Genomic DNA, 18,908 nt, shown 5'->3' on the forward strand with positions numbered 1-18,908 from the left:
GGCAGCTCTCTATCGCCTGTACTCTTTTAAAGGCACTAGTGCTTTTGGGTTTGTGTCGGGAAACCTCGGAACTGGAATAATCCTTGCAAGCGGCGATACGCCCTCTGTCACTTTTAGGATGGGAAGCTCCTGTCAAGCCCTTTTGCCGGGTGGAGGCCGAGCGCTTGCCCTGACCCGCGGCTGCCCGCGGTGACCAGGGGGCGAGGTCCGCCCGCCGCGCCCGCGAACCCCGCGCCCTGCCGCGCCCTACCGGCCGCGGGCTGGGGTGGTCCTGGTCGGATGGAGCACTCCGCTCTACTGCCCGTGAGGCGCAGGGGGATCCCTGGCCACGCTCCCTCCTCAGCCGGGGAGAATGTTCGACCTCGCAGCCTTCGCCAGGACCCCCTCCAGCAGCGCTGAGCCTTCGGAGAGCCTTAAGCCTGCGAGGTGCCTCTCTGGTTTAACCTGGTGCCTGAGCGTTGGTTGACACGAGGAGGTGAATCAGCAGGGGATCGGCAAGCTAGGACTGCACAGCTAGGGGTTGGGAAACGCTTATCATGGAGAGAAATCACCTTGACCACAACATCACAACATTCCAGTAAAAAAAACAACAACAACAACAAACAAACCAACAAAAAAACCCACCTCTTAAACCCCAGAAATCAATAGGAGGTTGCCGGCATGCTGAACAAAGTTTTATTTTAATGCAGATGAACTGTAAATTGAAGAAAAAAATATAAAACCTCACCAAAAACCAAATCCCAAAACACAAGAAAAAGAACAACAACAAAATCCCTTTTAGTATTTCATAAACGGTTTAAGGTCTGTGAAAAACGTTCGCGCATCGTCGTGGGAAGGCAAATGATTGCAAATGTACCTCTTGGAAGACAGTATTGAGCATCGTTAGAGATAGCTTCGTAAATTAAATCTCGATGGTATCTATTTCTGGAAAAATCTTACTTAAAAATAGCAGACATACAAAACTGCATTCTAAACAAAAAGACGATCCCCACCCCTCCCCCCCCCCGCTCTCAGGCTGTGTGGAACTGGAAATCTTAAGAGCAACCACCCCAGCAGCTGGCTGCAGGGAAGGGGCAGGGGGGTGGGGGGGGGGTCCGCCGGGTATCATTGCTGGGAGATACTTTGAGGGCAAAGTAAAAGTGCCTCCCGGGAGCAGCGCTCTGCTGCTACTGCCGCCGCCGTCTCTGAGATGCTACAGTATTGGGCGGAGAAGAAAAGAAATGAGTTTGGAGTTGATGTACACGCCGGAGCAGCAGTAAAAAGATATAAGATATCGACACGCTCAGCTGCATCTTGTTAAAAGCTTCCTGCGGGTTGGCAGAATGAAATCTTTATTTAAAATACACAAACTATCGTCAGGGGAGGAACGGAAGGGAAAATACTAAAAGGGCCAAACGCAATGCTTAACTCACCGGTACAAGCGAGAGAAGAAAAACGAAGAGATTGGTTTGGGGCGAACAGAAGGGGGGAGGAGAGGTATGTCCTCCTCGCAGCCCAGCCACAGCAGCCACCCGGGGACTCAGCGTCTCCTCTCAGCTTTAGAGAGAGACTTTGATGATGATAATGATAATTGCTCTGGTAGGGAAAAGGGACGTTCAGATACCAGAAGCAGAATTTATGCTCACACTTGGGTGTGAATAATAGGGAAACGTGCCTCGCCACCACATCCACAGCAGTGGTGGTAATATTGTTTTATTTCATTATTGCCAGCCGGTGCTTTACAGGTGCATTATTTTAATGCATTATTAATTGTTTTCCCAGGGAGAAAAGGAAGGTGGGGACAGGGCTTATCATTATTAATAGCGACAAGCTCGCTCATTCACTCTCTTCGCACACGCTGGGGAGCGCGGTGGGAGGAGGCAGCTCGGGGTGAGGCGGACGGCGGAGCATGCCCCGCTACCGGTCTCGTTGCTGCGCGGCTGACGGCGCGCAAACGCGGGGCTCAGCGTAGCCTCCACCCCTCGCTCCCCCTCCCCCCCTCCCCCCAGGCCCCAAGCCCCACAGAGCCGCCACCGGACGGAAAGTTCCGCGGGTGGCTGACGGTGCGGTCCCCGGCCGGAGCGCCACTCGGCGACCGGCACCTCCCCATCGCCAGCTCCGCGCGAGCGGCGTGGCTCCGAGGCCGCCAAAGTTGCGGCGGAGCCACGGGGCCGCCGCTGCTGCTGGCCATCAAGTGGCTCGTTAAGGAAATGCAGGTGAGCGGGCTGAGCGGCGGCGGGGGCTGCGGGGGGCCCGGTGGGGAGTGCGCCCCGGCCCAGCCCTGCCCGTCCCCCAGGGCAGCCCGCCTGCAGCCAGTGGGGCTGGGCTCGAAGAGCGGTAGGCTGCGGCGCCCCCCACGACAGGCGCTTCAACGCCCCCCGCACTCGCACAGACACACGCACCCACACCCCCCTCCTCTCCACCCCTCGCTCCCTCCCTCCTCCCTCTCCTCGTCGCTCTTTTTCTCCCTCCCTCACTCTCTGCTGGCCTCATCGGAGAGAGTTGCAGGTACCTTTCCTCTCCCCTCTCCCCCTCCCCCCTCAAATTTTAGGGTGCAAGAGTCTCGGGAAGGCTTTTTTTTCCTTTTTATTTATTTATTTTTTTTAATTGCTGCTAAAAGAAAAAATAATTTTTGGGAAGGATGACTCTTTTTCAGAGTCTGGTCTGAAAGCGGGGTACCCCCAAGCAGCTAGTGGCAGCAGCGCTGGATCCCACTAAAACAGAACTGCCTGATGTGGCATGTGCTTCTCTCTCTTTGCAGTTCCATCTGGGCCTTTATGGACTAGGGGCACAACGCGGCGCCTGACTGGCAGGAGGGGAAAGCGGAGACTCCTTCAGGTTTCCGAAGAGGTCCGAACGGACAGCATTAGTAAGTAAAATACTCCATGCTTGGTTTCTGTCCCTATGCTCTTCTGCTTTTCCAAACGTTTTCTTAGCATATACACTCACACACATCTTTATATATATACGTATGTGTGTGGGTATGTGTGTGTGTTTCTGCTTGTAAATCACACTGTTCTGGTCAGAGAGAAGCTTGGCTGTGGTAACTTAAACTGCTTTCAGTGGGAAAAGTGCAGGAAAGTGGTTTGCTTGTCTTTTATGAGGAAAGAAAATTGCAGGTGAATACTTGTGTAAAGAACCTGAGGGTGTCAAATATTGTGTAATGTCTACCTTAGTGGGAGTGTAGGTATGTGCTAGATTACAGACAAAACCTAAACAAAGAGACGCTCCCTCAGGAGAGGTCTAGAGCACAGTGTGACCTGCTAAGTAGTGCCAGGTGGCAGGGCGTTCACTTTAATATAAAATGTGCATGGATTATACATACTAACAGTGTTTTGGCTGGATTCAGTTGTCAGCATTTTTTCATCCAAGTGTCTAAAGTTACTAGATTTTTCATGAAGTTTTTTATCTATAGAATGTATTTTTTTTTTCTAATGAGGATGACAGTTACAGACAACAGCTTTGCTTTAAAAGTGCTTGTAAGGAACATATTCAAAAGTACTGACAACACATTTCGAAATAGGTGAGAAAGATCTAGGGTAAGCAAAAATATTTAAGAGGGCTTCATGAATAATGTGACAGGTTTGTTGGCAGGGCTGTGGAGTTGACAGAAGGTACAAAGATCAGGTAAAGGTGTGTCATGAAGAGTCTGCTGTTAGGTGTTTAGCACTAAATATATCTGCATCTGGGGAGGATAACTTTTGCAGGCATTACTTCTCTTAGGACAGTGGACTCATTGACATTTGCCACATCTCTGGTAGAGGAAACAGCTATTACTAGTAGTTCAGGGTTAACTGTTTCCTAGGTGGAGGAAAGAAATAAGAATGAAAAGTATATCAATGAAAATAATTGCTCATGTTTGCTAATATCTAAATAAAACCTTTGTGTTATGTCAGTAGTAATATAGTTGAGTCAGGTGTTTTGAATGTACTGGAAGGAATCAATAGCATTTCAGCATTTTTTTTCTATTCCTGCCAAATGCACTTGGATTTAAATTCTTCATGTGTTATTTTATATGATGTAGGGATAATACAGTTTTGAATAAATTAAACTTCTTTAGAAATTCTTGACAAATTTGGATTAGTTTACAGTACAAATTTCAAATAATAAATAAGTAAATAAACTGTGCAGTTCAAGTCTCTAATGTATGATGTTTTTACTGTTCATTTCCTCAGAATTCACTTGTGTCCTTAGAAGCCATTAAACATGCATTTACAAGTGTTTTTTATTAAGCAACTCAGTATAAAATTAATGTTGCATTTTCAGGTGTAATTCAAAATCAATTACAACTAATGAATGTCACCAGGAGTGAAAGTTTATTAGGGTCAAATTAAATGCTTTTCTGTGTGAAGTAAAGAAATTAGTTTATGTCACAACAGTAAAGGTAATTGGACAAAATTTGTTTAGGAAATTTATGTGCCAAGAGCAGGAAAGGCTAAATCTGCAGTAGCAGGAGGATGACATTCAAAGGCGCTTTCAGGTATTCATAATCTTAAAGCTAAGAAAAATTACAAAGCATGGGCTGCTGCAAGTTCTGAGGTAGTGAATCAGGGTGCTTTCATATCATATCGCAGTACTCTTTGGGTAATGGACAGTAACATTTATGATAGGAAAAATACCAAATGAACTTAGAACTTGAAATAAAAGAATAACACATCTTCTGGCTTATTAAGAAATCCTATTGTTGCTGTTTTAGTACTATAAATGTATGTCAGTTAAAAAAACAGCCTTGCTATTTCTTGTTTGATTTTTTTGTTTGTTTGTTTTTTTTAGAAGGTAACATTTGACATGACTCATTGCTGTGTTGTACTTACTGCCTGCGAGCAGAGCATTAAAAGGCTATATCCAGATAATTTCCATGAACTGTTCTGAGACTGCATACAGAGAAGCGTATTAGGTTAAGATTTTTAGGTTATGTTCTGCTAGGTGATCCCAAACATGAAGTGTGCAGTGTTGAATGCCTAACAAAGTGTCAGTTTTTTAAAGAAAAAAGGTTAAAATATATGTGACTAATCAGATAGGAACTACATTGACGTTATTCAACTGGAACTATGCATACTTAATGGTTTTATTATTTTGGAATGTAGTCTTCATTATTTGTCTGATTTTCTTTAAATCTGGGATATCACCTGTCAATACTTCAGTATCTATATGAAAAATTACTTGACACATACTCCACTTTTGCTGTAATAACTGCTTGCTACTGTGTGAAATGACCCGAGTCGCATTGTGGCAATTAAGTTTGATACATACTATATTTGATCTTATATGTATATACAGTCTTGATCATAATTGTTGGTACAGGATAGTGTTGAATCAGGTCAGTCTAATTCAGAAGAAACAAACAGCAGAGGACTTTAAACAGCCCTCTTGCTGTGAATATGTAAAGTTGATAGAATAAAGTTGCATGTGTCAGCAGTGGTGTGTTTTTATTATGCAATTGTTCTTGTTATTCAGATCAGATAATAGCCTGATGAAATATATAAGCAGTCTGCAGGAGTGAATGATTAATTCCTCTAACATGTGCCTATTGTGTGAATTCTTACTAATAAAATCCTACACCTTCATTAGTTTGGAGTAAAGTCAAATAGTATTGTCTGTATTAATATTAATTACTTAGTATACCAATGTGCTGCCAAACTTTGTGGTCAAACTGTGATGGAAAAAATTATGACAGAGTATTCATTCTTTGTTACATGTGGCTTTACTGAAGAAATTGACAGTACACATGAACTTGATGTTTGATAGCACAAACTATTTTGAAATGGTGTATATGATAATTACCAAATAATACACAGATGTTTTAATCAGCTTGGTTTGTGTGTCTTCTTCTGACATTTATAAAGCATTAATCACTTTTATATGTATGGATTCTAACTGTACAGGTTCCAAGTACTATAACAAGTTGGACAAACTAAGATATCTTTAGCTTCTTTAGCTAAATTGGAAAACAGGCCAGCTCAGCATTTTGGGAAAGGTTTCTGGTACTTTTCATCAGTCCAAAGCTTGTTTAGTGTAAAAACAGATTGGTACCTGAGTTCCACGTATTTAGAGTAAGCTTAATTGATTTGGTATCACTTTGAAGACCTTGTAAGCAGCAAATGTTCTTGGCAGCAAATATGATTTTAACAGTGGCATTTATGCAGATGATCTGTAATTTAGGATTGGATTTTGGTATCTGTAGTCAGGGAAAGTAGGTTTTTTCCTTCATTAGTGGCCAAAGGGATTCTAGGGAAAACAGATGGGAAGAAGGAAACATTTAGGGCATTCTTCAAATAATAATTAAAAAAAAAAAAGGAAAGATAGCTATAGAAATATTTCGGTATTTTTGCTGGAGAATGCCTGTTTATGTGTTTTTGTTTGTTGTTTGGTTTGTGTTGGGCTTTTTTTTTTTTTGCTTTTTTTTTCCTCGCATACTTGTTATAAGGTCATTAGTACTAGAAGTTTCTTGAGCAGCTTTTATGCTGTCCGTCCTTCAAGAGTTTCCACTTCTCAGTTTTGCATCTATAATCCTAATGGAAACTATGATAAAGTTAAAAAGGGGCTTTATGTCACAGTGATAACAGTGATGAAGAGAGGGTCACATAATATTGACAAGGAGTGCATTTGGTCTATTTGGGCATACTTGATTGTGATGAAAAATGTTTAGTAGCAAACTAAGTTAGATGGATTTAAAATTCTAATAGGAAACAAGCAATAGGCATGAATGAATTCACTAACAAGAATTAAATCTACTTAATAATAGAGAGTAAGAAAAGGAAGCGTGCACACAAGATCAGGCAAAAAGGATGCATAATGGAAGAGTTTTTTAGTGTTCTTAATGCCATTAGATGCTGTCTGATTTTCAGTTTATCTGTTCTAGTAGTTTCTTTAATAAGAGTCAGTGTAAAACAATAACAGAAAAGCTAGCAATACATGGAGAATTGCCGAGAAATGACTACTTTTATGGTCAATATGAGGATTGAATTGCTCATCTGTTTTCATTTGTTATCAATAGTTGCAGAAACTGTCCTATTTCTCTTATCTTTCTATTCTATTAAGTATGCTTTATTAAGTGAAAACTATTGTGTGAGAAATCTCTTTTTTCCACTTTGTATTTCTCTACTGTCAACTTTATAACTGCTTCTAAAAAGCGGATTTTTTTTTTTTGTCACTGCAAAATCTTAAAATCTAGTTGAATATGATTTTATCTGAGTAGAGACGGCAGAATCTGGTTTATAAAATCAACTTCAGAAAATATATGTTAGCAGTACTGTAAAATTTATCAAAATACTATATATGTTTTAAATTCATTCTGAATATAGGAGTGCTTTTAAATGCCTTTAAAGTTGTTTGAAATATTATAATGCTTTTCAGATTATGCACTTACATTTTGCTGAATGTAAAATTAAGGTTTTAGAGAGAGATTTGAAGAAAGGAATTTCTGGATTTGTGTGTTTGCAATACAAAGGCTTTCAATAGTATGATGATTTTTACTAAGAATGCTGTGTGGGATTTTTCCGGCTGTAAGCAGCATGAGTGTATGCGTTTACCAGTTAAAAAGATAGATACATATTACAGGTCCAGTCCTCTGCTTTCTCTATATACTGGGTCTAGAAAAACACTCTCTACAGCAGTCAGTCCCATTCGTAAGTCTCATCTCTTTGTGAAAAGCTGGAAGGATGTTTAAAATAATTTCTTCAGTATGTTTCACGGTAGCTTTTCAAAAGGTAAGGTGAACGTTTTGGTGCATATGGTGCGTTCTGCTCTTCTGAATTTAAAGTAAGAACTGTACACAGTGGCTGTCAAGAAATTACTCTTTCTCCAAGCTGCTGCTCTTTATTTGGTTTGAGATTACCTAGCTCATTTGCTGAGTATGTGTAACAGTGCCCAGCAGTGAAAATGTAAATGCTTATACTTTCTGTTCACAGTGGAAAGATGAGCTGAAGAGGAAACTGTTTCAGCAAGGGTGATTGTCTAGTCTGTAAATGTGAGGACTCATGGTTTAATGGGATGTGGGACTATTTAAAAGTTCTAGTTATTGCTGGAACTATGTGAATGAGGTAAACTTGTATTTCCAGAGTGCTTAAAAAAACCTCATGGCTGGTGAGCCCCTTGCAGGTGACAGAGCAATTGCTTTATGATGATTGATTTAAGGTGAACAACCTGAATAAAGGTCCTCTGGTGGCAGCAGCCTGGAAGTGTACACCAGCCAGTCTTCTGGGTGCTGTTATTCCTAAGGCTATTGCGGCAGAAGTAACTACATAGGAACAATTGCATCTACTCTTGTCTGGAAATAAAGTGATTTTTAGACTCTAATGCAGCAGTTTAACAGTGTGGGAGTATGGCAGGGGAAGTAACATGGCCCTAGCTTTGAGGCATCCTCTCTCCTTTCCCTCTTTCCTCCCCACAATCTCCCCTCTTCTTCCTAGTGGCATAAGACAGTCTCATCAGGCCCTGTGTTACATAGGGTAGTGTCTATTGTAGTTTATGTTCAGCTTGGTATTTTCCTCACTCTTCAGCCCAAAGTGGTTGCCTTCTGACTTTAGCAAAAAAAGTCCTCCACATTGTATTTAGTTATAACATACCATGTTAATTTAAAGGTTTTTTTATTATTTCTTCCCCCCCCCCCCCCCCCCCCCCCCCGGAGTTAAATAAGTATGCTTACAATACAATTTTTAAGTTTACAGTGGAAGCCTTGGTTATAACCTTAAAGTCTGGATTTGTAGTTGACTTCTGAAGAAGTACTGCATACTTTTAATGCCTGCACGTAAGTAAAAGGGAGAACAGCAATGTAACTCGAGTTGCTACAGAATTATTGACGATAAAAGATAAGCCAAAATGATGCCTGAATGGCTATTTGAGTAGAAGGACATAAGGATATTCAGCACAACCATTTAAAAATGACAGAAAACCTCTTCCAGGATAGTGCATTGACTCAATTTTGAAAGATTTTCTTTTAGATTAAAAGGAATGTGCTGTAGATGTAGAGTTAGGCAAAGCTCAATGGCAACGTCGGTCCTCCATGGAAAGGATTCAAAGAGGAGAACTCGTTTAAGCAGTCCATGCCTGCACAAGTTGCTTTCCTTTTCTTATTGCAACCATGAGGTTGCCAGATGGTATTGTTAGACTTCTTCAGAGAGCTGGAAAACTGTAGGGAGTGCTGTCTTAATCAGAAATCACAGCAGTATCATGAAATTACAGTTGATACTTTTCTTCACCTAGGTTTTCCGTAAGGAAGTGTGTGGCTTTTTGCTGTTCGGTGGGTTTTGAACAAGCAGAAAAATGGTACCATGCTCATGTATTAGCAGTATGAACCAACTGTCTGTATAACTAGTACATTAGAGTTCATACTGTAAGAAGTCAGACTTGAAACATGTCTTGAGACCTATAAAATTCCTGTAATGGAAGGAATATGCTGGGAGATGCATGATCATTAAATCATTATTACATGAATGATTTCACATTACATTAAATTACCTACATATACTAGTAGAAATATTTGAGTAATATACTAAAATTTCTCTTTATGAAGAAATTTGTTTAAATTTTCTATACTTCTCTAATCCTCTGCAAAATTGTAGGTATGGATAAGTAATAATAGTGAATTTCAGGTAATATATTGCATACAGTCTGTAATTTGATTTGTGTCTGATGTTCACAGAAATATTCCTAATGAAAAGTTGTACTGATCATTGGTATTCCTTTGCAAACAGAAGTCTGCCCAGCAAAGCGTGACATTAATTTCAAATTTGACATTAGTAGATTTGGGCTGGCATCATTAACATACAAACTGGAGTACTTAGAATATATATATAGGAAAAAAAGAACCAATGCATTAATACAGTGATAACCTATGTTCTCTTTTGGATAATTTAGCCACTTCTTCAGTTTTAATCATAATGTGAAATTGTTGTCTCTCCATATGAATAAAAGGTACACCAGTGGCTTTTGTCGCACAATGTAGGTTCTGATTTTTTTTTAGATTTTTTTATTCTTCAGGAATGCAGGGCAGCCGAACTTGAAAAGCTGCACAAATGCATTTGCCTGATTTTGCTGAGCATAGGCTTTGAAATGGGCCATATGTTTGACTTGACTCCTTGTTTCTTTCCCCTATAAACTCGCTGTCCTTTGACAATTCAGTGAAGCTTAGATCAGTCAATCAAATCAATCAGATCAGGAGACTCTTTTGTCAAATGCCTCAGCTAGCAAGTGTACAATAGATTGCAAAGCTTCAAGAGTAGCCAAAACGTATGTAGGCCACCAAACCTGAGTAACCAAATATCGTTAATTATATAACCACCGCTATATCCATGATACAGTCTTTTGCAGAATGAATTTATTCAGTGATAATTGGGTCAGCAGCATAGAATAAGTATTATTTGGAAGAACTGATAAATAGTTTGAAAGCAGGTTCAAAGTATTTCCTTCTGCGTTTTTAGGACAAAGTGCAGTGGGCTTCCATTCCTAATCAGACTGCATGATTTCTCTCATTTTAGAACTTCTTTCCTTTGAGAACTCACTATAGGTTGTTTTCTGTTCTAGGATTATTGGAGAAAAGTGATTTTTGTATTTGGCACAGCAGTAGTAAGCTGTGTTGCAGCACCTGTTTCTCCTCATCAACTGTAGGTGTCAGAGGTTTCTATAGGTGTGGAAATGAAATCCCTGGGTGTTTCCATTATCATATTTTGTATAGAATCATAAATTGGAAAGCACCCAAATATATTTGTGCTAAGAGTCAGCGTTTTTTTACTTTTTAAAGTTTTGTAAGTGCAATATATATATACTACTGTATATTTTAAAAAAGAGATTGCTAGAAAGTGCTTTAGAAGAAAGGAAATGGAAGTAAAGTGAGGGTAGGAAATGGGTAAGTAATGGCCATGGAAGAAGTCCTCAGGAATGAAAGGAGGCCCATTATTCAGGTCTTTGGTGCAGTGTCAAGTCAGATGGCACCTTTTTAGTAAGGGGATGAAATTTAGTTGCCTAATTGTAGGTGGCTCATACCTTTTTAGATGCCTTGAGGTATCTTATCTGCTCACCTCAAGGCTACTGTTCTTTTGTACCATACAGGTATTTGAGAAAGGCAAGAACACATAAAATTACACATTTAGCTGTGTTTGGGATTATGAATTGCATATCTATATTCTTATGTTCTGACTAGAACTTTGCCTTTCCTCCTTGCCTTTCCCAAAGGCAAGGATTTTTTCATGTTATGCTAATTATATCTGAAGCTAAGAGAGAGAGATCCCTTAATCAACACTTGTGCTTAACTATTGGTACAATTAGATTAATTATATTTTGGATATGTCCTAGAAATCCTGTCATGCAAGTATGCATCTGTGGGTGTTGGAAGTGATGTCACCCTTGTCTTCATATTCCGAAACAAGCTTATCTGTTGGTTTTTGCTTGTTTTCTTCTATTTTTTTTCCACTTATCATATATGATGCACAGATTGATGGAGTCCAGGGGTTTATCGTGCTAACTATACTCCATCCACAGAATCAGCCTTTGTGCTTTCCTGTGCTGACACTATGCTGATGCCTCTGAGTGAAGGCACAGGGGCATTGCAGAAGTGATGAATTGTGTAGTCACACTGCCTTTTTCTTGTTTGCAGCTTTGGTAGGTCACCTTTTTCTGTTTCTTGGAAAGGAAATACAGACCTAGGGATCTGTGTAATATAATTAGGCTGAGGTGAGGTGTGTTTTCTGTTTTTTGTGTTATTGACGTCTAGACCATTATACAACCAGCAAAGATTACTGGCAGTAATACTTTCTTCTGAGGTCAGAGCTGTTGATTTTTGGAGTATAAGCAGAGCTGATATGATAAATCTCATTGTAATAATTCTATTTGGATTTAACTTGTAATATCATTTGTTTTGGACAAAAGATTTGAAATACATTAATATACATTTACTGAAGTTATTTTTATGCTAAGTTCATTAAATGATGGTTGCAAAAGACATTTCAATTGTTCTGCTTGATAAAGGGGTATTAGGAATAGCATGCATGAGAGACTGTTCCTACAGGTGGAGGTCTCCCTCTGTAATCTATCTATCAGGGTTTTAGAAAGGCAATAGAATGGATCTTGTTTGTGAGCGAGGATCATTTTCCATAAACAGAAGATAAAGTGATCTTCAAAAGTTGTCTTAATAATCACAAAGAATAGAGCAGATTCATGATCAGGGAAAAAAAAAGTCCAAGAAAACCTTAGTCTATATAGTTTAAGCTAATTTTATTAATATATATGGCCTTAAGTTTAAGCTAATTTTATTAATATATATGGCCTTAAGCAGTATGCCTGCAAGATGATATTCTGGCTGATGCAAACTGTAGCATCTGTTAATGGTGTTTCACTGCATGTCTACGTTTTACTAACTTGGGTAAAGAAAACAGAAATAAATTATGCCAAGTTGAGATTTTCATAACCTAACCTTGCTTTTCGGTCTCAAAAAGCGGTACATTTGTTGTTACTTTTGACAGAATCATATAAAAGTTGTGATCCAGGTGGAAATTGGGGGATAATAAAGGGAATGTTAATAATTATGGTGATGATAATTCTGGTGATGCCTTATGATTGAGTGAGAGTGAGATTACACTGTAAAGTTCAGAAGAAGTAGATTTTTATTTTTTTTTCCTTGCTCAGTATTCAAGGAGAAGGTACTGGAACAGTGAACCATGCTATGTTTTTTTTGTTTTTTTTTTTTTCTGCTTTGCTGTTAAGTTGTGATTTTAGCAGTGTTGGGAGGGAATTAGGTAGAAAGGCTACCTTGCAAAGAACATTCACAGCCACTTTTCTGTAGTAGTAACTTTTATCTTGATTTGTAGCAGCTAAATCTATTAACTAAAAATAACAGTTTTAAAATCGGTTCTCACATAAGCAGATACAGGAATTTCCAAAGGGTTGTTATGTGATAGTGGCCAAAATAATATTAACAGTGCTATGAGGTTATTTCACCCAAGTTTCTTAGAGCTAGAAGTATTGTGTTACTGCCTGCAGCTTGAGTTCTGCTTTTTTTTTTTCTGGTTTAGTGTTACTTAGTGATGTGTTTTTATTTTTCTTTTTATCTTTTTTGGGGGGGGGGGGGGGGGGTGTATTGGGAGAGCATGTGCTACTGCCTCATCATGCCTGTTGTATTAATTTTGAATTGCTAAATGGACATTTTAAGTTACTGGAAGGTACAATATACTTTTATCTTCTTATCAGTCACTTTCTGTTACACGTTTTAATCTCTTTGGGAGAAAGAGCAATGAGTCTTGGTATTATGTGGTTTCAACACAATCTATACACTTTCCTGAAGTAGAAAATGGTATGGCTGTGAAACCTGTTGTACTGTATTGCAAATCTTAATAATGCTATCTAACAGGTATTTTGATGCTGTTTTAAGAAAAGCTAATGTCTGAGTTAGCTAATATCTCACTCACTTGGACAGAAAGTTTTTTAACCTTCGTTTATAGCAGCAGAGGATGCAGCGAGGAGAGAAGCAAGCACCACTGCCTCCTTGTGTACTGCTTGTCTCTGCAGTCCGGAAGAATTTTCTATGGAAAAAATTAGGTTGATCACTTAGGTCCATCTCTTTCTCTGCCTGTCTTTACAAGATGAAAGCTACAGAAGCTTTTTCAGAAGTCAGGAACTAGCATTCTGCTAAACAAGAGCTGATTTGAAAACCTATCTTGGTTTCCCTTTGAAGGGATTAGTGGCTGCTCATATGCCTGGGGGCAGGACTGTGTCCTGTTTCATGGTGACGCTTCCAGTGAAGTGAAATGCCCCAAAAGCCAGTGCTAAGAATGTAGGTGAAAAATGCCTCTTTCCTGTGGAAACTGAAATGCAATGATCATTTGACTAAAGCTGCTGGTAATTAGTCATGTAAAAAAGGATTGTCTTGATGAGGATTTGTGAAGGCTATCTTGTTCAGATTGTTTATCTTGCCTTGATAATGAGGTGGGAAGTAGTTCAGTTTTCCTCTCTTGAACTTTGAGAAGAACAAACCAGTTAAAAAGTGTGTCCATAATGTTTTCCTTAGTCCATTTTTAAAGTGAATGTAACTTTCTTCTATCAACAGAGATTCCGTTCATATTTTTTTTTCCATTTGTGCATGTTCCTATTATAATGCTTAAGTAGGAAAATACACAAAGTGTAATTTGATTTTTATCCAGTGAAGCCCTGCAGGAATGAGAACTGATAAAACCTGAAAAGGTGTTGAAACAATTGTATAGGTGTCCATTCCTTGTATGGAAAAAAAACCCCAACCTAAATTCAAGTGTGATAAATGTGTTCAGACACGCATGGAAAAATAGTTTGTGTTAATTTGATTATTTCCCTGAAAATTTCTCTTAATCCCTATAGCCCTTTACTTGCCCACAGAGGAGCTACTGTGTATTTTAAGTTGTAAATAAGAAAACAGGAGTAGTAGGGAGTAGCAGATTGGGCAGTTTTATGAAGCAAAGATACCCACTCAGGAAGAGTGTGGGGCTGCTAGGCTGTTAAACTGCTTCTGACAATTAGTGGTTTGTACTGTCCATCAGTGAAGATCTCAAGGAAGGCAGTGAACAGGAACGTGAAGGAAAGGCTGCAGTTTTTTTCCCTCCTCCGGGGATTAGAAATCCAAGTCTGGCTTATCTATTTTACAAGGTAGTTCAGTCAGGTTTGTTTGTTTTGTTTTTTTTTTTTTGTCCTTTTTAGAAACTCCGCAATGAATTTTAAACTCTAGATTGATTATAAATGTACAAATTAACATGGTTAGTATATCCTAGCAGTTACTATAATGCACACTGAGTAAAATGAAACTGAATATTTTCCCTAAAACATTAAATTGGGGTCTTCATTCAATTATGTAGCAGCTTTACAGTAACTTTCCTAAAGTAGTCCTTGCTGCTCGCTTTCACGATGGTGTTTGAAAATAATGTTCTTATAGAGTGTTAGAATTAGTGAAAATACAGAAGAAATCTCCTTAATGCCAGCAATGTATATTTCACTTTGTATTAATTTAAGTACTAATTGATCCTTTAATTCTTATATTCATCTGGTGATCAGTAGTTATTTTTTATTTGGAGAAGGCTATAACTTGATTTTTACATACGCTTCCAAGGAAAGGCTGACACATAGTATGCTACTCTTTCCCCCTGCTGCTATGTAATCACTGGAAAGATTCCAAAAAGTGGCAATTAAAACGAGAAATGTGCATGAGAAATACCACATCATTAGCATTAAATATAGCAGTGTGAACTAATTAATTTCATTGTGCTATATTAATCAAACAGTTGCAGTGTCAAGCAGAGGTGATGTGTAAGCAGTACTCGGGTCATAAGCTACTATTGTACATGCAAATATGAATCTTCCAGGACAATAGCTTCCATGTTAACCATAGTACAGCTGGCATTGTTGCTACATTGTTGGCAAGAGTACTTTTCCATGTGCTGGTTTTATGCAAGTTCATCCCCAGCTAGAAAAAATAAGTTGTCAGTCAGAGTTCACACAATTTGGGTGAGTGATTTCCTCTTCTTCACAGCAGTATATGGTGCAGGTATTGTCAAGTCTGTAAGCAGAAACAGCAAAACTTACTACCTACTGCAGAAATAGCCATTAAAATCTGTTCTGTTTAAATAAGAAAATGTGATTTTAAAGCCATACAAACTTTATATAAGGATAATGGAAATATGCATCAGAAACTGCAGAAATGGAGCTGGATTTTGGAAGTACTATTAGATATATTAAAACATTACCTTCAACTTGCAAAATCACCAGTGAGGATTAACAGAAAATGATAGACGCTGTCACTTGAAGGGGAGTAAAGTTTTTCTTGGATATACTGTCTCATCAGCCATAAAAAGAGGATAGCCTTAATTGTGGAAATTGATACTAGAAACCTCTTATAATGTTTGAATAGGATGGCAGTTCCTCCTACAAACTTAATCTAATTGATAAGAAGTTGGATTGATAGTGGGTCTCTAATCTAAATTTCCTGGCTAGTACTCTGACTTGGGAAGTGAAAAATTATTCTGATAGCCTGGTAGTGGGAATTGGCCAGTTTTTGCAGTTCTTGGATCTGTGTCATAAAGGACGCTGGCTGCTCTTCAGGTACAGACACTGTAAAATCAGAGAACTGGGCACCAAGTCCCAGGTTCTGCTGAGGAAAAACCTTTCAATGTTTTTGCATATAATTAGATTCTTGGAAGTGTGTTGGAATGATTATACAGGAGAGGGAGAAGTGACATTGGTTGGTTTGCTTTTATTTATGTGTGGTGCTTTTGTTGTGTTTTTTTTGTTTTTTTTTTTAATCCATATAGATCACATTTAGTTAGACACCGCTTATTTTAACAGAAATATTTGGTCTTTGTTTAAGAGTAATTCTCGTTATATGGCCATGAGCCAATGTCATGCAAACCGTGTTGGTTTGCTGTTCGATTTGAGATACAGATGCTCTTTTTAGGCACCTAGTCATTCCTGTAGGACGCCAAAGCATATTGCAGACATGTAGAGATGAGACTATCTGTTCAAGAAACATCTTACTTTTTTATAGTAAGATTCTAAAAAGAACTTTTTGTTCCCCTGTGTCTCAGACTGTTCTAACTATGAGACCTTCAAATTACTTGAAATGCCTTTGTAATAAAGCACCAATGTTCTGGTTCATAGCAAATTTCATTCTAGAGCCAGAATTCCTTTTGACTTTGAAAGTTATGTGGAATGCAGAACAGCACCATGAGAGACAAAGAGTATACTTGTACTTTTTCTGAATAAAGTGGTATTTACTTTTTGTTGTTGTTAGTTTACTCCATTATCTCTTTTCTTTGAAGCGTATTTATTTGCATGGATTTTACTTGGTTTTGACTTCTGTCAAAATACCTTGTTTAGAGGAAAGAGTTTTATTTAACTTTGAAAAATCACTCACCTATTAAAGATTTTAGTTTTGAGTGTTTCTAATTAGCAGTTACATTGGCTCATAGCTGGGGAAGACAAATTCAGTTAACTTGCTTATATGAATTAAAGTGTAAATGAAGATTGAAATGGAAGTTCTTATACTGGTTTTCAACTATAACTTTTAAAAAATATATGGTGTGAACATGATTAACTTGTGTTGTTTTTTTTTCCCTGTTGAGGCACATAGTTTCATAAAATGATGGAATGGCATGGGATGGAATAAAGGATGAAATCCACTATTACTTAAATAATTAAACAAGGCTGTTCTGAGACATTGAAAGAGAAATCTGCAATATTTTTTCCTTTTCCTGGAAATGTAGAAGTAAAAGGTTTATAGATTGACCATTTTGAAGTGCAAATAGCTTATTTCTTTTAATTTGCTGACATTGAAATTGCTCTTCAAAATAGAGTTTATCTTTCAGTATGGGGCCACCAAACTGTTGTTTCTCAGTGGTATTGTTATTTTCATGGCTTTTGAGTTGGTGAAGCATTTCTGATACCTTGTTACATCAATAACTCTGGGAGTGATATGACCTTGTATTACTAGATGTCTTCCACTGAGTGATTTGATCAGTTAAATGGGTCAAGCTCATAACATAAACCATTTATTCAGCTTATGCTGTTAGTTGGTGAACTTCAGTTGGATGTCAAGTAGCTTGAGAAAATCAGCAGCTTTATTATATATGTCTGTCAATTTAAAAATATTATCTGATTGGAATGATTTTTTTTCAGCCTCAAATAAGTAATCTTGTATAATGTTCTCCCCAAAATAATAAATTTTAAATTGAAAGCGCCTCTCTTAAAAAGGGGGATGTTGTCAGGATTCTGTATGCAAGTCTCATTTGTTACATATTTGTGTTACATCTCATTTGCGGCTTGCTTATATTTAAAGATGCTTATGAAGCCCAATAAAAAACAAAAGTAGAGACGAAGTCATGAAGTAATACAGTGTACCCTGTAACTGATACAAATCGCATGTTTGTAAAAGAGTTTGTAGGGTTGTCTGGGGCTTTTTTTTTGTTTCATTTTTTGCTTAAGAGTGCTAGGTATTCAGAAATGGTGTTCAGCTGCTAAAACAGGAGCTTAATGCACTTCACTTGAAAATGACATCTGAGATCACTTTTGACTTAATGACCCTCAACTACAGTATTGATTCCTGGTTAGAATGCTGAGAATGAGGGTTATAATTTTGGAGTTCCCGATGATACATTCGTGTTGCTCCTTTCATCCAAGAGAATCCTGTCATATGTAACAAACTATATGCTTTGATAACTTCAGTTAGAATGCTTTGGTTAACCTAAATGAAGAAATAAATAAAAACTTGTTGCATTTGATGGACATGTTTGGTTATTTTGGTGTTTTTTTTTGGTCTTTTTTTTTTTGTGTGTTGGTTTTTTTTTTTCCCCAGAGCATGTCTGAATGCGTTTCCCTTTGTTCATGTGTGTGTAGACCTTTAGAAAATACTAGGAACGTGTTTGCTAGCAAAATGGTAATGGATAAAATAAGTTAAAAAAGAAAAGAAAAACCTAACAAACATACTTGCACTGTCAAGAAACAGCTTTCTTTCTGTCTTGCTAGTGTAGAATACAAAATGATGTTCACTATAGAATTTCAGCAGCTTGTTGTGTTGGCGGTAAACATTTCTTATGATGCTATTACCCTGCAAATGTGAGTGGAACCAGAATAAAATGGAAGACTGATGAGCAATAAAGCCAGTGAACTTAAGTGTACAGTGGCTTTCTGTTAACAGGATGTATTTAATAGTCATTAATTATTTATCTTGACTCTAAATTGCCACAAATTAAATGGGAAAAGGAAAATTGAAATGAAATCCCTGCTGACAGCTCTTTCTGAAGAGTGGCTCAGAAGAATGAGATACGTGGAGACATCAATTTAACGCAGGAAAATTCCTGAAATTGTATGTGTGTCCGTGTGTGTAAGAGCAGTTGTGCACATGCATGTAAATGGGTTCCCACTGCCCTCATCTGCATGTAGTGGCAAACCCCTTCAGTTATGTAATCATTTCAGTTTCTTGC

General features: G+C 38.3%; 1 protein-coding gene across 5 annotated transcripts in view; it reads left to right on the top strand.

Moving 5' to 3' along the window:
• The first annotated feature begins 2,004 nt into the window (after positions 1-2,004).
• The window catches only part of PTPRD (protein tyrosine phosphatase receptor type D), a 1,311,464-nt gene continuing 1,294,560 nt past the window's right edge, over positions 2,005-18,908 (top strand). For 3 of the 5 annotated variants that reach the window (XM_062609064.1, XM_062609063.1, XM_062609065.1), the window contains exon 1: positions 2,708-2,848. The gene's annotated coding sequence lies outside the window, so the exon portion shown is untranslated. Of the gene's footprint in view, positions 2,196-2,707; positions 2,849-18,908 lie in introns of those variants that run through there. The other 2 variants (XM_062609059.1, XM_062609067.1) reach the window with 2 other exon arrangements.

Source organism: Pezoporus occidentalis, unplaced genomic scaffold, assembly GCF_034315485.1.
Source record: "Pezoporus occidentalis ecotype Australia unplaced genomic scaffold, CSIRO_AGI_Poc_V1 ctg133, whole genome shotgun sequence".
NCBI lineage: Eukaryota > Metazoa > Chordata > Aves > Psittaciformes > Psittacidae > Pezoporus > Pezoporus occidentalis.